The following is a 17,733-nucleotide window of genomic DNA, read 5'->3' on the forward strand; positions in this document are numbered from 1 at the left end:
GGAGAGAGGAGGAGAGGAGAGGAGGATGACGTTCGGGAGAGAGAGAGAGGAGGAGAGGAGAGGAGAGGAGGATGACGTTGGGGAGAGAGAGAGAGGAGGAGAGGAGAGGAGGATGACGTTGGGGAGAGAGAGAGAGGAGGAGAGGAGGATGACGTTCGGGAGAGAGAGAGAGGAGGAGAGGAGAGGAGGATGACGTTGGGGAGAGAGAGAGAGGAGGAGAGGAGAGGAGGATGACGTTCGAGAGAGAGAGAGAGGAGGAGAGGAGAGGAGGATGACGTTCGAGAGAGAGAGAGAGGAGGAGAGGAGAGGAGGATGACGTTCGGGAGAGAGAGAGAGGAGGAGAGGAGACGCGTTATGTAAATTGGGACTGACAGGAGGCTAGGGAAGGTGGGACTGACTGTGACCTCTATCCTGATCTGCATCCCAAATGGCACCCTATTCCCTATATAGCGCACTACTTCTGATCAGGGCTTATAGGGGTATGGTCAAAAGTAGTCACTGTACTGGGAATATGGTGTACTTTGGGACACCTGCCTGTTCTGCTGTCAGAGAACAGAGAAGTCAGTCAACTCTAGACTGGTAATAACAGCATCATAGCATTAAACATTTTACATTTAAGTCATTTAGCAGACGCAATTTGCAAATAAATTCATTAAAAATCCTACAATGTGATTTTCTGGATTTTTTTTTCTCAATTTGTCTGTCCTAGTTGACGTGTACCTATGATGAAAATTACAGGCCTCTCTCATCTTTTTAAGTGGGAGAACTTGCACAATTGGTGGCTGACTAAATACTTTTTTCCCCCACTGTATAGGGAATATAGCACCATTTGGGACGCATCCAGAGAGACAGAGCTAGCTACGCTAATCCTGGCAAACGGCTGCTCTATCATCCATCCATCCATCCATCCATCCATCCATCCATCCATCCATCCTTCCATCCATCCATCCATCCATCCATCCTTCCATCCATCCATCCATCCATCCATCCATCCATCCATCCATCCACCCATCCATCCATCCAGTAGAGGCAGGGTGGGACTACAGTCCAGTTGGCTCTGAGCATCTGTCCCATTATGAAGGCAGTGTGTTGTGGCCATGCTAGACCAAATGGCACCCGATTCACTATATAGTGAACTACGTTTGACCAGAGTAGTAGTAGTACACTACATTGGCAATAGGGTGCCATTTGGGACCCAGTCAGGGACAGGGAGCCCCATTAGCTAGCACACTAAGCAGATCATCCCACCACACAGGGAGGACAGGAGAGAACTGGACAAGGGTCAGAGTTCACACAGGGTCAGCACACCTTCTCTCTGGACCATACAGATAAATAAACAGATGAATGTTGTCCTGGTCGACCATGTTCACTGCCTCAAGCCACAGTCATACTGTAGGCTACAGATTAATCTACTGTGATTTCTCTAACTACATCATGCTTTAATGGGTTTCCTCGTGTGCGACTGTACTCTCTCCAAAAGGATTTAGCCAGTTTGATTTCACTACAAACAAGGGCTATGAAATAGGGTTCATTTGATGTCACAACACTGTCTAATGTTATTGTAGGCTACAATTGTAGGCACCCCTCCTCAAAAAACCTACACTCGATCCCTCCGATGTCAACAACTACAGACCAGTATCCCTTCTTTCTTTTCTCTCCAAAACTATTGAGTGTGCCGTCTCTAGCCAACTCTCCTGCTATCTCTCTCAGAATGACCTTCTTGATCCTAACCAGTCAGGTTTCAAGACTGGTCATTCAACTGAGACTGCTCTTCTCTGTGTCACGGAGGCTCTCCGCACTGCTAAAGCTAACTCTCTCTCCTCTGCTCTTATCCTTCTAGATCTGTCTGCTACCTTTGATACTGTGAACCATCAGATCCTCCTCTCCACCCTCTCCGAGTTGGGCATCTCCGGCGCGGCTCACTCTTGGATTGCGTCCTACCTGACAGGTTGCTCCTACCAGGTGGCGCGGCGAGAATCTGTCTCCGCACCACGTGCTCTCACCACTGGTGTCCCCCAGGGCTCAGTTCTAGGCCCTCTCCTATTCTCTCTATACACCAAGTCACTTGGCTCTATCATATCCTCACATGGCCTCTCCTATCATTGCTACGCAGACGACACACAACTAATCTTCTCCTTTCCCCCTTCTGATAACCAGGTGGCGAATCGCATCTCTGCATGTCTGGCAGACATATCAGTGTGGATGTCGGATCACCACCTCAAGCTAAAGCTCGCCAAGACGGAGCTGCTCTTCCTCCCGGGGAAGGACTGCCCGCTCCATGATCTCGCCATTACGGTTGACAACTCCATTGTGTCCTCCTCCCAGAGTGCAAAGAACCTTGGCGTGACCCTGGACAACACCCTGTCGTTCTCTGCTAACATCAAAGCGGTGACCCGATCCTGCAGGTTCATGCTCTACAACATTCGTAAAGTACGACCCTACCTTATACATAAAGTGGCACAGGTCCTAATCCAGGCACTTGTCATCTCCCGTCTGGATTACTGCAACTCGCTGTTGGCTGGGCTCCCTGCCTGTGCCATTAAACCCCTGCAACTTATCCAGAACGCTGCAGCCCGTCTGGTGTTCAACCTTCCCAAGTTCTCTCACGTCACCCCGCTCCTCCGCACACTGCACTGGCTTCCAGTTGAAGCTCGCATCTGCTACAAGACCATGGTGCTTGCCTACGGAGCTGTGAGGGGAACGGCACCTCCGTACCTTCAGGCTCTGATCAAATCAAATCAAATTTTATTGGTCACATGCGCCGAATACAACAGGTGCAGACATTACAGTGAAATGCTTACTTACAGCCCTTAACCAACAGTGCATTTATTTTAAACAAAAAAAGTAAGAATAAAACAACAACAAAAAAGTGTTGAGAAAAAAAGAGCAGAAGTAAAATAAAGTGACAGTAGGGAGGCTATATATACAGTAAAATAAAGTGACAGTAGGGAGGCTATATATACAGGGGGGTACCGTTGCATAGTCAATGTGCGGGGGCACCGGCTAGTTGAGGTAGTTGAGGTAATATGTACATGTGGGTAGAGTTAAAGTGACTATGCATAAATACTTAACAGAGTAGCAGCAGCGTAAAAAGGATGGGGTGGGGGGGCAGTGCAAATATTCCGGGTAGCCATGATTAGCTGTTCAGGAGTCTTATGGCTTGGGGGTAGAAGCTGTTGAGAAGTCTTTTGGACCTAGACTTGGCACTCCGGTACCGCTTGCCGTGCGGTAGCAGAGAGAACAGTCTATGACTAGGGTGGCTGGAGTCTTTGACAATTTTGAGGGCCTTCCTCTGACACCGCCTGGTATAGAGGTCCTGGATGGCAGGGAGCTTTGCCCCAGTGATGTACTGGGCCGTACGCACTACCCTCTGTAGTGCCTTGCGGTCAGAGGCCAAGCAGTTGCCATACCAGGCGGTGATGCAACCAGTCAGGATGCTCTCGATGGTGCAGCTGTAGAATTTTTTGAGGATCTGAGGACCCATGCCAAATCTTTTTAGTCTCCTGAGGGGGAATAGGCTTTGTCGTGCCCTCTTCACGACTGTCTTGGTGTGTTTGGACCATGATAGTTCGTTGGTGATGTGGACACCAAGGAACTTGAAGCTCTCAACCTGTTCCACTACAGCCCCGTCGATGAGAATGGGGGCGTGCTCAGTCCTCTTTTTTTTCCTGTAGTCCACAATCATCTCCTTTGTCTTGGTCACGTTGAGGGAGAGGTTGTTGTCCTGGCACCACACGGCCAGATCTCTGACCTCCTCCCTATAGGCTGTCTCATCGTTGTCGGTGATCAGGCCTACCACTGTTGTGTCGTCGGCAAACTTAATGATGGTGTTGGAGTCGTGCCTGGCCATGCAGTCATGGGTGAACAGAGAGTACAGGAGGGGACTGAGCACGCACCCCTGAGGGGCCCCCGTGTTGAGGATCAGTGTGGCAGATGTGTTGTTACCTACCCTTACCACCTGGGGGCGGCCCGTCAGGAAGTCCAGGATCCAGTTGCAGAGGGAGGTGTTTAGTCCCAGGATCCTTAGCTTAGTGATGAGCTTAGAGGGCACTATGGTGTTAGAGGGTCCCTACACCCAAACGAGGGCACTACGTTCATCCACCTCTGGCCTGCTGGCCCCCCTACCTCTACGAAAGCATAGTTCCCGCTCAGCCCAGTCAAAGCTATTCGCTGCTCTGGCACCCCAATGGTGGAACAAGCTCCCCCACGACGCCAGGACAGCGGAGTCACTCACCACCTTCCGGAGACACTTGAAACCCTACCTCTTTAAGGAATACCTGGAATAGTATAATAGTAATCCTTCTACTCCCCTTTTACTACCACTGTCTTTTGTCTAAACTAACACCTGACTTATTTCACTTGCTAGCACTGACTTGTTTAAAGAAATGTACTTATTGTGATCGAGATGTAGTTGTCCCTGATTGCACTGACTTTGCTCCTAAGTTGAATGCACCAATTTGTAAGTCGCTCTGGATAAGAGTGTCTGCTAAATGACTTAAATGTAAATGTAAATTGTAGGCTATGGCTAGATGAGATGTGCTACCAGTGCTGGTCAAAAACATAGTATAGAGTACAGACATTTGTAATGGGATGCCCTCGTCAATAACAATGAGTTATTTTGATGGGAAATGCCTGTATGAGGCCAACCCTAACCCTGTATGAGCCCAACCCTAACCCTGTATGAGCCCAACCCTAACCCTGTATGAGCCCAACCCTAACCCTGTATGAGCCCAACCCTAACCCTGCATGAGGCCAACCCTAACCCTGTATGAGCCCAACCCTAACCCTGTATGCCAACCCTAACCCTGTATGAGCCCAACCCTAACCCTGTATGAGCCCAACCCTAACCCTAACCCTGTATGAGCCCAACCCTAACCCTGTATGAGCCCAACCCTAACCCTGTATGAGCCCAACCCTAACCCTGCATGAGGCCAACCCTAACCCTGCATGAGCCCAACCCTAACCCTGCATGAGGCCAACCCTAACCCTAACCCTGTATGAGGCCAACCCTAACCCTGCATGAGCCCAACCCTAACCCTGTATGAGGCCAACCCTAACCCTGTATGAGCCCAACCCTAACCCTGTATGAGCCCAACCCTAACCCTGTATGAGGCCAACCCTAACCCTAACCCTGTATGAGGCCAACCCTAACCCTGTATGAGCCCAACCCTAACCCTGTATGAGGCCAACCCTAACCCTGTATGAGGCCAACCCTAACCCTGTATGAGCCCAACCCTAACCCTGTATGAGGCCAACCCTAACCCTAACCCTGTATGAGGCCAACCCTAACCCTGTATGAGGCCAACCCTAACCCTGTATGAGGCCAACCCTAACCCTGTATGAGGCCAACCCTAACCCTGTATGAGGCCAACCCTAACCCTGTATGAGCCCAACCCTAACCCTGTATGAGGCCAACCCTAACCCTGTATGAGGCCAACCCTAACCCTGTATGAGGCCAACCCTAACCCTGTATGAGGCCAACCCTAACCCTGTATGAGGCCAACCCTAACCCTGTATGAGGCCAACCCTAACCCTGTATGAGGCCAACCCTAACCCTGCATGAGCCCAACCCTAACCCTGTATGAGCCCAACCCTAACCCTGTATGAGGCCAACCCTAACCCTGTATGAGGCCAACCCTAACCCTGCATGAGCCCAACCCTAACCCTGTATGAGGCCAACCCTAACCCTGCATGAGGCCAACCCTAACCCTAACCCTGTATGAGCCCAACCCTAACCCTGCATGAGGCCAACCCTAACCCTAACCCTGTATGAGGCTAACCCTAACCCTGTATGAGGCCAACCCTAACCCTGTATGAGGCCAACCCTAACCCTGTATGAGCCCAACCCTAACCCTGTATGAGGCTAACCCTAACCCTGTATGAGCCCAACCCTAACCCTGTATGAGCCCAACCCTAACCCTGTATGAGGCCAACCCTAACCCTGTATGAGGCCAACCGTAACCCTGTATGAGGCCAACCCTAACCCTGTATGAGGCCAACCCTAACCCTGTATGAGGCCAACCCTAATCCTGTATGAGGCCAACCGTAACCCTGTATGAGCCCAACCCAAGCCTTGTATGAACAATACACAAACACTGTCCACTAGTATGCTATGTACAGCCAAAACAAACATGACAAGGTTAGGGTAAGCAATGTTGCCAATGTAAACCAAACAGAGCAAGCTAACACTTTCAACTGTTGGAGATGTATGTATCAACCACCACCATCAAAACTAGGACTGAGAAGTATGCATCAACCACAACAACTAGGACTGAGAAGTATGCATCAACCACAACTAGGACTGAGAAGTATACATCAACCACCACAACTAGGACTGAGAAGTATACATCAACCACCACAACTAGGACTGAGAAGTATACATCAACCACCACAACTAGGACTGAGAAGTATACATCAACCACCACAACTAGGACTGAGAAGTATACATCAACCACCACAACTAGGACTGAGAAGTATGCATCAACCACCACAACTAGGACTGAGAAGTATACATCAACCACAACAACTAGGACTGAGGAGTATGCATCAACCACCACAACTAGGACTGAGAAGTATACATCAACCACCACAACTAGGACTGAGAAGTATACATCAACCACCACAACTAGGACTGAGAAGTATACATCAACCACAACTAGGACTGAGAAGTATACATCAACCACCACAACTAGGACTGAGAAGTATGCATCAACCACAACAACTAGGACTGAGAAGTATACATCAACCACAACTAGGACTGAGAAGTATACATCAACCACCACAACTAGGACTGAGAAGTATGCATCAACCACAACAACTAGGACTGAGAAGTATGCATCAACCACCACAACTAGGACTGAGAAGTATGCATCAACCACCACAACTAGGACTGAGAAGTATGCATCAACCACCACAACTAGGACTGAGAAGTATGCATCAACCACCACAACTAGGACTGAGAAGTATACATCAACCACCACAACTAGGACTGAGAAGTATGCATCAACCACCACAACTAGGACTGAGAAGTATACATCAACCACCACAACTAGGACTGAGAAGTATACATCAACCACCACAACTAGGACTGAGAAGTATGCATCAACCACCACAACTAGGACTGAGAAGTATGCATCAACCACCACAACTAGGACTGAGAAGTATGCATCAACCACAACTAGGACTGAGAAGTATACATCAACCACCACAACTAGGACTGAGAAGTATGCATCAACCACCACAACTAGGACTGAGAAGTATGCATCAACCACAACAACTAGGACTGAGAAGTATACATCAACCACAACTAGGACTGAGAAGTATACATCAACCACAACAACTAGGACTGAGGAGTATGCATCAACCACCACAACTAGGACTGAGAAGTATACATCAACCACAACTAGGACTGAGAAGTATGCATCAACCACCACAACTAGGACTGAGAAGTATGCATCAACCAGCACAACTAGGACTGAGAAGTATACATCAACCACCACAACTAGGACTGAGAAGTATGCATCAACCACCACAACTAGGACTGAGAAGTATGCATCAACCACCACAACTAGGACTGAGAAGTATGCATCAACCACAACTAGGACTGAGAAGTATGCATCAACCACCACAACTAGGACTGAGAAGTATGCATCAACCACCACAACTAGGACTGAGAAGTATGCATCAACCACAACAACTAGGACTGAGAAGTATACATCAACCACAACTAGGACTGAGAAGTATACATCAACCACAACTAGGACTGAGAAGTATACATCAACCACCACAACTAGGACTGAGAAGTATGCATCAACCACAACAACTAGGACTGAGAAGTATACATCAACCACCACAACTAGGACTGAGAAGTATGCATCAACCACCACAACTAGGACTGAGAAGTATGCATCAACCACCACAACTAGGACTGAGAAGTATGCATCAACCAGCACAACTAGGACTGAGAAGTATACATCAACCACCACAACTAGGACTGAGAAGTATACATCAACCACAACTAGGACTGAGAAGTATACATCAACCACCACAACTAGGACTGAGAAGTATGCATCAACCACCACAATTAGGACTGAGAAGTATGCATCAACCAGCACAACTAGGACTGAGAAGTATGCATCAACCACAACAACTAGGACTGAGAAGTATACATCAACCACAACTAGGACTGAGAAGTATACATCAACCACCACAACTAGGACTGAGAAGTATGCATCAACCACCACAACTAGGACTGAGAAGTATGCATCAACCACAACAACTAGGACTGAGAAGTATGCATCAACCACAACAACTAGGACTGAGAAGTATGCATCAACCACAACAACTAGGACTGAGAAGTATACATCAACCACCACAACTAGGACTGAGAAATATACATCAACCAGCACAACTAGGACTGAGAAGTATGCATCAACCACCACAACTAGGACTGAGAAGTATGCATCAACCACCACAACTAGGACTGAGAAGTATGCATCAACCACAACAACTAGGACTGAGAAGTATGCATCAACCACCACAACTAGGACTGAGAAGTATACATCAACCACCACAACTAGGACTGAGAAGTATGCATCAACCACAACAACTAGGACTGAGAAGTATGCATCAACCACCACAACTAGGACTGAGAAGTATGCATCAACCACAACTAGGACTGAGGAGTATGCATCAACCAGCACAACTAGGACTGAGAAGTATACATCAACCACCACAACTAGGACTGAGAAGTATGCATCAACCACCACAACTAGGACTGAGAAGTATGCATCAACCACCACAACTAGGACTGAGAAGTATACATCAACCACAACAACTAGGACTGAGAAGTATGCATCAACCACAACAACTAGGACTGAGAAGTATGCATCAACCACCACAACTAGGACTGAGAAGTATACATCAACCACCACAACTAGGACTGAGAAGTATACATCAACCACAACTAGGACTGAGAAGTATGCATCAACCACCACAACTAGGACTGAGAAGTATACATCAACCACCACAACTAGGACTGAGAAGTATGCATCAACCACAACTAGGACTGAGAAGTATACATCAACCACAACAACTAGGACTGAGAAGTATACATCAACCACCACAACTAGGACTGAGAAGTATACATCAACCACCACAACTAGGACTGAGAAGTATGCATCAACCACCACAACTAGGACTGAGAAGTATGCATCAACCAGCACAACTAGGACTGAGAAGTATGCATCAACCACAACAACTAGGACTGAGAAGTATACATCAACCACAACTAGGACTGAGAAGTATACATCAACCACCACAACTAGGACTGAGAAGTATGCATCAACCACCACAACTAGGACTGAGAAGTATGCATCAACCACAACAACTAGGACTGAGAAGTATGCATCAACCACAACAACTAGGACTGAGAAGTATGCATCAACCACAACAACTAGGAGTGAGAAGTATACATCAACCAGCACAACTAGGACTGAGAAGTATGCATCAACCACCACAACTAGGACTGAGAAGTATGCATCAACCAGCACAACTAGGACTGAGAAGTATGCATCAACCACAACAACTAGGACTGAGAAGTATACATCAACCACAACTAGGACTGAGAAGTATACATCAACCACCACAACTAGGACTGAGAAGTATGCATCAACCACCACAACTAGGACTGAGAAGTATGCATCAACCACAACAACTAGGACTGAGAAGTATGCATCAACCACAACAACTAGGACTGAGAAGTATGCATCAACCACAACAACTAGGACTGAGAAGTATACATCAACCAGCACAACTAGGACTGAGAAGTATGCATCAACCACAACAACTAGGACTGAGAAGTATGCATCAACCACAACAACTAGGACTGAGAAGTATACATCAACCACCACAACTAGGACTGAGAAGTATGCATCAACCACCACAACTAGGACTGAGAAGTATACATCAACCACAACAACTAGGACTGAGGAGTATGCATCAACCACCACAACTAGGACTGAGAAGTATACATCAACCACCACAACTAGGACTGAGAAGTATACATCAACCACCACAACTAGGACTGAGAAGTATACATCAACCACAACTAGGACTGAGAAGTATACATCAACCACCACAACTAGGACTGAGAAGTATGCATCAACCACAACAACTAGGACTGAGAAGTATACATCAACCACAACTAGGACTGAGAAGTATACATCAACCACCACAACTAGGACTGAGAAGTATGCATCAACCACAACAACTAGGACTGAGAAGTATGCATCAACCACCACAACTAGGACTGAGAAGTATGCATCAACCACTACAACTAGGACTGAGAAGTATGCATCAACCACCACAACTAGGACTGAGAAGTATGCATCAACCACCACAACTAGGACTGAGAAGTATGCATCAACCACAACTAGGACTGAGAAGTATACATCAACCACCACAACTAGGACTGAGAAGTATGCATCAACCACCACAACTAGGACTGAGAAGTATGCATCAACCACAACAACTAGGACTGAGAAGTATACATCAACCACAACTAGGACTGAGAAGTATACATCAACCACAACTAGGACTGAGAAGTATACATCAACCACCACAACTAGGACTGAGAAGTATGCATCAACCACAACAACTAGGACTGAGAAGTATACATCAACCACCACAACTAGGACTGAGAAGTATGCATCAACCACCACAACTAGGACTGAGAAGTATGCATCAACCACCACAACTAGGACTGAGAAGTATGCATCAACCACAACAACTAGGACTGAGAAGTATACATCAACCACCACAACTAGGACTGAGAAGTATGCATCAACCACCACAACTAGGACTGAGAAGTATGCATCAACCACCACAACTAGGACTGAGAAGTATACATCAACCACCACAACTAGGACTGAGAAGTATACATCAACCACCACAACTAGGACTGAGAAGTATGCATCAACCACCACAACTAGGACTGAGAAGTATACATCAACCACCACAACTAGGACTGAGAAGTATGCATCAACCACCACAACTAGGACTGAGAAGTATGCATCAACCACCACAACTAGGACTGAGAAGTATGCATCAACCACAACTAGGACTGAGAAGTATACATCAACCACCACAACTAGGACTGAGAAGTATGCATCAACCACCACAACTAGGACTGAGAAGTATGCATCAACCACAACAACTAGGACTGAGAAGTATACATCAACCACAACTAGGACTGAGAAGTATACATCAACCACAACAACTAGGACTGAGGAGTATGCATCAACCACCACAACTAGGACTGAGAAGTATACATCAACCACAACTAGGACTGAGAAGTATGCATCAACCACCACAACTAGGACTGAGAAGTATGCATCAACCAGCACAACTAGGACTGAGAAGTATACATCAACCACCACAACTAGGACTGAGAAGTATGCATCAACCACCACAACTAGGACTGAGAAGTATGCATCAACCACCACAACTAGGACTGAGAAGTATGCATCAACCACAACTAGGACTGAGAAGTATGCATCAACCACCACAACTAGGACTGAGAAGTATGCATCAACCACCACAACTAGGACTGAGAAGTATGCATCAACCACAACAACTAGGACTGAGAAGTATACATCAACCACAACTAGGACTGAGAAGTATACATCAACCACAACTAGGACTGAGAAGTATACATCAACCACCACAACTAGGACTGAGAAGTATGCATCAACCACAACAACTAGGACTGAGAAGTATACATCAACCACCACAACTAGGACTGAGAAGTATGCATCAACCACCACAACTAGGACTGAGAAGTATGCATCAACCACCACAACTAGGACTGAGAAGTATGCATCAACCAGCACAACTAGGACTGAGAAGTATACATCAACCACCACAACTAGGACTGAGAAGTATACATCAACCACAACTAGGACTGAGAAGTATACATCAACCACCACAACTAGGACTGAGAAGTATGCATCAACCACCACAATTAGGACTGAGAAGTATGCATCAACCAGCACAACTAGGACTGAGAAGTATGCATCAACCACAACAACTAGGACTGAGAAGTATACATCAACCACAACTAGGACTGAGAAGTATACATCAACCACCACAACTAGGACTGAGAAGTATGCATCAACCACCACAACTAGGACTGAGAAGTATGCATCAACCACAACAACTAGGACTGAGAAGTATGCATCAACCACAACAACTAGGACTGAGAAGTATGCATCAACCACAACAACTAGGACTGAGAAGTATACATCAACCACCACAACTAGGACTGAGAAATATACATCAACCAGCACAACTAGGACTGAGAAGTATGCATCAACCACCACAACTAGGACTGAGAAGTATGCATCAACCACCACAACTAGGACTGAGAAGTATGCATCAACCACAACAACTAGGACTGAGAAGTATGCATCAACCACCACAACTAGGACTGAGAAGTATACATCAACCACCACAACTAGGACTGAGAAGTATGCATCAACCACAACAACTAGGACTGAGAAGTATGCATCAACCACCACAACTAGGACTGAGAAGTATGCATCAACCACAACTAGGACTGAGGAGTATGCATCAACCAGCACAACTAGGACTGAGAAGTATACATCAACCACCACAACTAGGACTGAGAAGTATGCATCAACCACCACAACTAGGACTGAGAAGTATGCATCAACCACCACAACTAGGACTGAGAAGTATACATCAACCACAACAACTAGGACTGAGAAGTATGCATCAACCACAACAACTAGGACTGAGAAGTATGCATCAACCACCACAACTAGGACTGAGAAGTATACATCAACCACCACAACTAGGACTGAGAAGTATACATCAACCACAACTAGGACTGAGAAGTATGCATCAACCACCACAACTAGGACTGAGAAGTATACATCAACCACCACAACTAGGACTGAGAAGTATGCATCAACCACAACTAGGACTGAGAAGTATACATCAACCACAACAACTAGGACTGAGAAGTATACATCAACCACCACAACTAGGACTGAGAAGTATACATCAACCACCACAACTAGGACTGAGAAGTATGCATCAACCACCACAACTAGGACTGAGAAGTATGCATCAACCAGCACAACTAGGACTGAGAAGTATGCATCAACCACAACAACTAGGACTGAGAAGTATACATCAACCACAACTAGGACTGAGAAGTATACATCAACCACCACAACTAGGACTGAGAAGTATGCATCAACCACCACAACTAGGACTGAGAAGTATGCATCAACCACAACAACTAGGACTGAGAAGTATGCATCAACCACAACAACTAGGACTGAGAAGTATGCATCAACCACAACAACTAGGAGTGAGAAGTATACATCAACCAGCACAACTAGGACTGAGAAGTATGCATCAACCACCACAACTAGGACTGAGAAGTATGCATCAACCAGCACAACTAGGACTGAGAAGTATGCATCAACCACAACAACTAGGACTGAGAAGTATACATCAACCACAACTAGGACTGAGAAGTATACATCAACCACCACAACTAGGACTGAGAAGTATGCATCAACCACCACAACTAGGACTGAGAAGTATGCATCAACCACAACAACTAGGACTGAGAAGTATGCATCAACCACAACAACTAGGACTGAGAAGTATGCATCAACCACAACAACTAGGACTGAGAAGTATACATCAACCAGCACAACTAGGACTGAGAAGTATGCATCAACCACAACAACTAGGACTGAGAAGTATGCATCAACCACAACAACTAGGACTGAGAAATATACATCAACCAGCACAACTAGGACTGAGAAGTATGCATCAACCACAACAACTAGGACTGAGAAGTATGCATCAACCACAACAACTAGGACTGAGAAGTATGCATCAACCACCACAACTAGGACTGAGAAGTATACATCAACCACTACAACTAGGACTGAGAAGTATGCATCAACCACAACAACTAGGACTGAGGAGTATGCATCAACCACCACAACTAGGACTGAGAAGTTTGCATCAACCACAACAACTAGGACTGAGGAGTATGCATCAACCACCACAACTAGGACTGAGAAGTATGCATCAACCACAACAACTAGGACTGAGAAGTATACATCAACCACCACAACTAGGACTGAGAAGTATACATCAACCACCACAACTAGGACTGAGAAGTATACATCAACCACCACAACTAGGACTGAGAAGTATACATCAACCACAACTAGGACTGAGAAGTATGCATCAACCACCACAACTAGGACTGAGAAGTATACATCAACCACCACAACTAGGACTGAGAAGTATGCATCAACCACAACTAGGACTGAGAAGTATACATCAACCACAACAACTAGGACTGAGAAGTATACATCAACCACAACAACTAGGACTGAGAAGTATGCATCAACCACAACAACTAGGACTGAGAAGTATACATCAACCAGCACAACTAGGACTGAGAAGTATGCATCAACCACAACAACTAGGACTGAGAAGTATGCATCAACCACAACAACTAGGACTGAGAAATATACATCAACCAGCACAACTAGGACTGAGAAGTATGCATCAACCACAACAACTAGGACTGAGAAGTATGCATCAACCACAACAACTAGGACTGAGAAGTATGCATCAACCACAACAACTAGGACTGAGAAGTATGCATCAACCACAACAACTAGGACTGAGAAGTATACATCAACCACCACAACTAGGACTGAGAAGTATGCATCAACCACAACAACTAGGACTGAGAAGTATGCATCAACCACAACAACTAGGACTGAGAAGTATACATCAACCACCACAACTAGGACTGAGAAGTATGCATCAACCACCACAACTAGGACTGAGAAGTATGCATCAACCACTACAACTAGGACTGAGAAGTATGCATCAACCACCACAACTAGGACTGAGAAGTATGCATCAACCACCACAACTAGGACTGAGAAGTATGCATCAACCACAACAACTAGGACTGAGAAGTATGCATCAACCACCACAACTAGGACTGAGAAGTATGCATCAACCACCACAACTAGGACTGAGGAGTATGCATCAACCAGCACAACTAGGACTGAGAAGTATGCATCAACCACCACAACATTACTACAGCATTAGATGGTAATAACACTGAATGTGACTAACATTACTACAACATTAGATGGTAATAACACTGAATGTGACTAACATTACTACAGCATTAGATGGTAATAAGCACTTTGAACTGCATTATAATTTTTTTTAAACAAAAATAAGTGCTTTATAAATAAAGTTTGATTGATTGAATGAATAAGGTGTTAACTTAGGAATGTTGGACTAGATGTTAGATATGCTGAAGCCTGTTCAGTTGAGTTGGCGCTACTGATGTTGAGCAACAGTCCAAACCAAACATGTCCTGTCAGAGGGAGGGTATGAGCCATTTCCTGATCAATGTGTGTGTTCCTGTTCAGTGTGTGGACAGAGCTAGCTGCTGCCTGGTGCTTCTTAGTACTTAGGAAACAGGACAGAGAGCATCATGGGAATGTTAGCAGATAACTTTCATCTCATATATGGCACCTTTCTGTCATCATGTCGTCCTAATAGAACATCCTCAGACTTAATCATATTGTAAAAAATAATTGACTAAATGATTTTTACAACAGATTGGTATCATAGGAGATTAAAGTGTGTTTGATTGGTCCTTCATTACGTGTTGATTGCTTAACATTTACAGTGTTTTAAAGCGCTTTCCATAACATCAGGGGAACGTTACCTGTTACCTATAAAAAACAACACAATACAGTATATGATTTTATGACAGATACCAGGTGCCATATGAGATTTTACATGACATGATTTTATGGCAGGTGCCATATAATATAAGTGTGCTTGTTTGGCTGTTGAAGTCCCGTGTAGCTCAGTTGGTAGAGCATGGCGCTTGCAACGCCAGGGTTGTGGGTTCGATTCCCACGGGGGGCCAGTATGAAAAAGTATGAAAATCTATGCACTCACTAACTGTAATGTAAAATGTTGAAGCATTTTCCTTTCAACCCATATGCTTACACTCTGTCTATACAACCACGCCTGGCTTTTGTCATGATGCACTTTAAGGATAATTGATAAACCTGTTTTAGGGAGGATACCTGTTTTGAAATCTTCACATTCACATTCCTAAATTCCGAACAAAATTCCTCCCGCATTGAAATGAAATATCGGCTACTTACAGGCCACATGGTATACAAGCACAGTAGATCTGACAACTTCTACAGCACATTGTATTAGTCGAGAACGTCACCCAGTTCACACCTGTACCGTACAGACAGCCGGAGGGCAACTGCAGACAGGTAACTTTACAATCATAAGCGACCTGCAAAAGAAGATAACATCTAAGAATCTACCTTTTCTCCGATGCTGAAAACTTTCCCAAACGTCTCTGTCCCATGCACGGCAGGGTTGCGGGATACGCTTATTGAAGCGAGAAACAAGACACATCTGCAATCTCCTTCGGCGTAGCTGTACTTGTGAACGAACGACGGGACTTCCTCGTCGAATACGGGAGCGCGCTATGGGAAGGAGCGCGCGGTGAATTAAAGGGCGGTGGCGGTGGCTGACGGGTCAATGTTTGGCCGACGTTTAATATGGAAAGCCATAGTTTAAAACAGGGGTGTATTCACTAGGAATCTTCTTTTTCGCCTGCTACGTAACCAGGAACCAAACAGAAGCAAACGGGGTGGGACCTACCTGAATCTGTCCAATAGAAACTCTAGTTTTCGTTGCGAAACGTTTTGCAACTGTTTGCAATGGTGTGCACTAGATCTCGTGGCTTGTATTCATGAATGCCAAGGGAAGCCCCCCAAAATGTACCAAGAAAATAAGAAAAATAAACTATAAAATAATGTTTATTTCTTCTCTATGTGTTTCATAATTTTCCTTAAATTCGCAAGAGGATTAATGTATCTCACCAGAGAAAGCATCAGAGCGAGCGAAACAGCGCCCCTCTGTCTCTGTATGTGTAGGCCATCTATCTGATGCTGTCTGGTCAAAAATAGTATGACACTGTTGCTGCCCGTAGCATTGAATGCAAGGGAAGCCAGCGATCATTTGGCCTCCCTTGATTAAAAAAAAGTATACAGTGCCTTAGGAAAGTATTCAGACCCCTTGACTTTTTCCACATTTTGTTAGGTTACAGCCTTATTCTAAAATTGATTAAATTGTTTTCTCTATGAGTAGGGTGAGTCAACATGTTTTCTACTTGCACGCACGCACACACACACACACACACACACACACACACACACACACACACACACACACACACAGAGAGAAATCAGAACCATGGACAGCCACAGCATATTTAGCTTACGTTGATTGGACTAAATCGTTTTTGGTATTTTTTAGTTGTCACTGTATAAGACTAAGCAGAGGTGACTTGATGATGTTGAAATGTTGAAGTTGAAATGGTGCTGGAATAGTGGAGGCAGCTCCTGTTTTCTTTGCGACTTGCAGTAACTCTCCGTGGTTCTAAATCAATAGTTGTTTAGATGTCAGAAAATGTCTGAAACATTAACTTGCTTGACCATGCTGTAGGTAATTCAGAGCCCCACCTGTTTTGAGCTGCACCTGTTCAGCAAAAATATAAATAAATCAAATCAAATCAAATCAAATTTTATTGGTCACATGCGCCGAATA

At 45.3% G+C, this 17,733-nt stretch overlaps 1 protein-coding gene across 1 annotated transcript in view; it reads right to left on the reverse strand.

The window, feature by feature from the left end:
* Positions 1–16,572, reverse strand: part of LOC311119824 (uncharacterized protein) — a gene marked incomplete at its 3' end in the record, with an annotated part of 36,979 nt that extends 20,407 nt beyond the window's left edge. Inside the window, exon 1 of the mRNA XM_084194483.1 lies at positions 16,443–16,572. The remainder of the gene's footprint in view (positions 1–16,442) is intronic.
* Between the last annotated feature and the right edge of the window lie 1,161 nt (positions 16,573–17,733).

Source organism: Coregonus lavaretus, assembly GCF_964263955.1.
Source record: "Coregonus lavaretus genome assembly, contig: HAP1_SCAFFOLD_3879, whole genome shotgun sequence".
NCBI lineage: Eukaryota > Metazoa > Chordata > Actinopteri > Salmoniformes > Salmonidae > Coregonus > Coregonus lavaretus.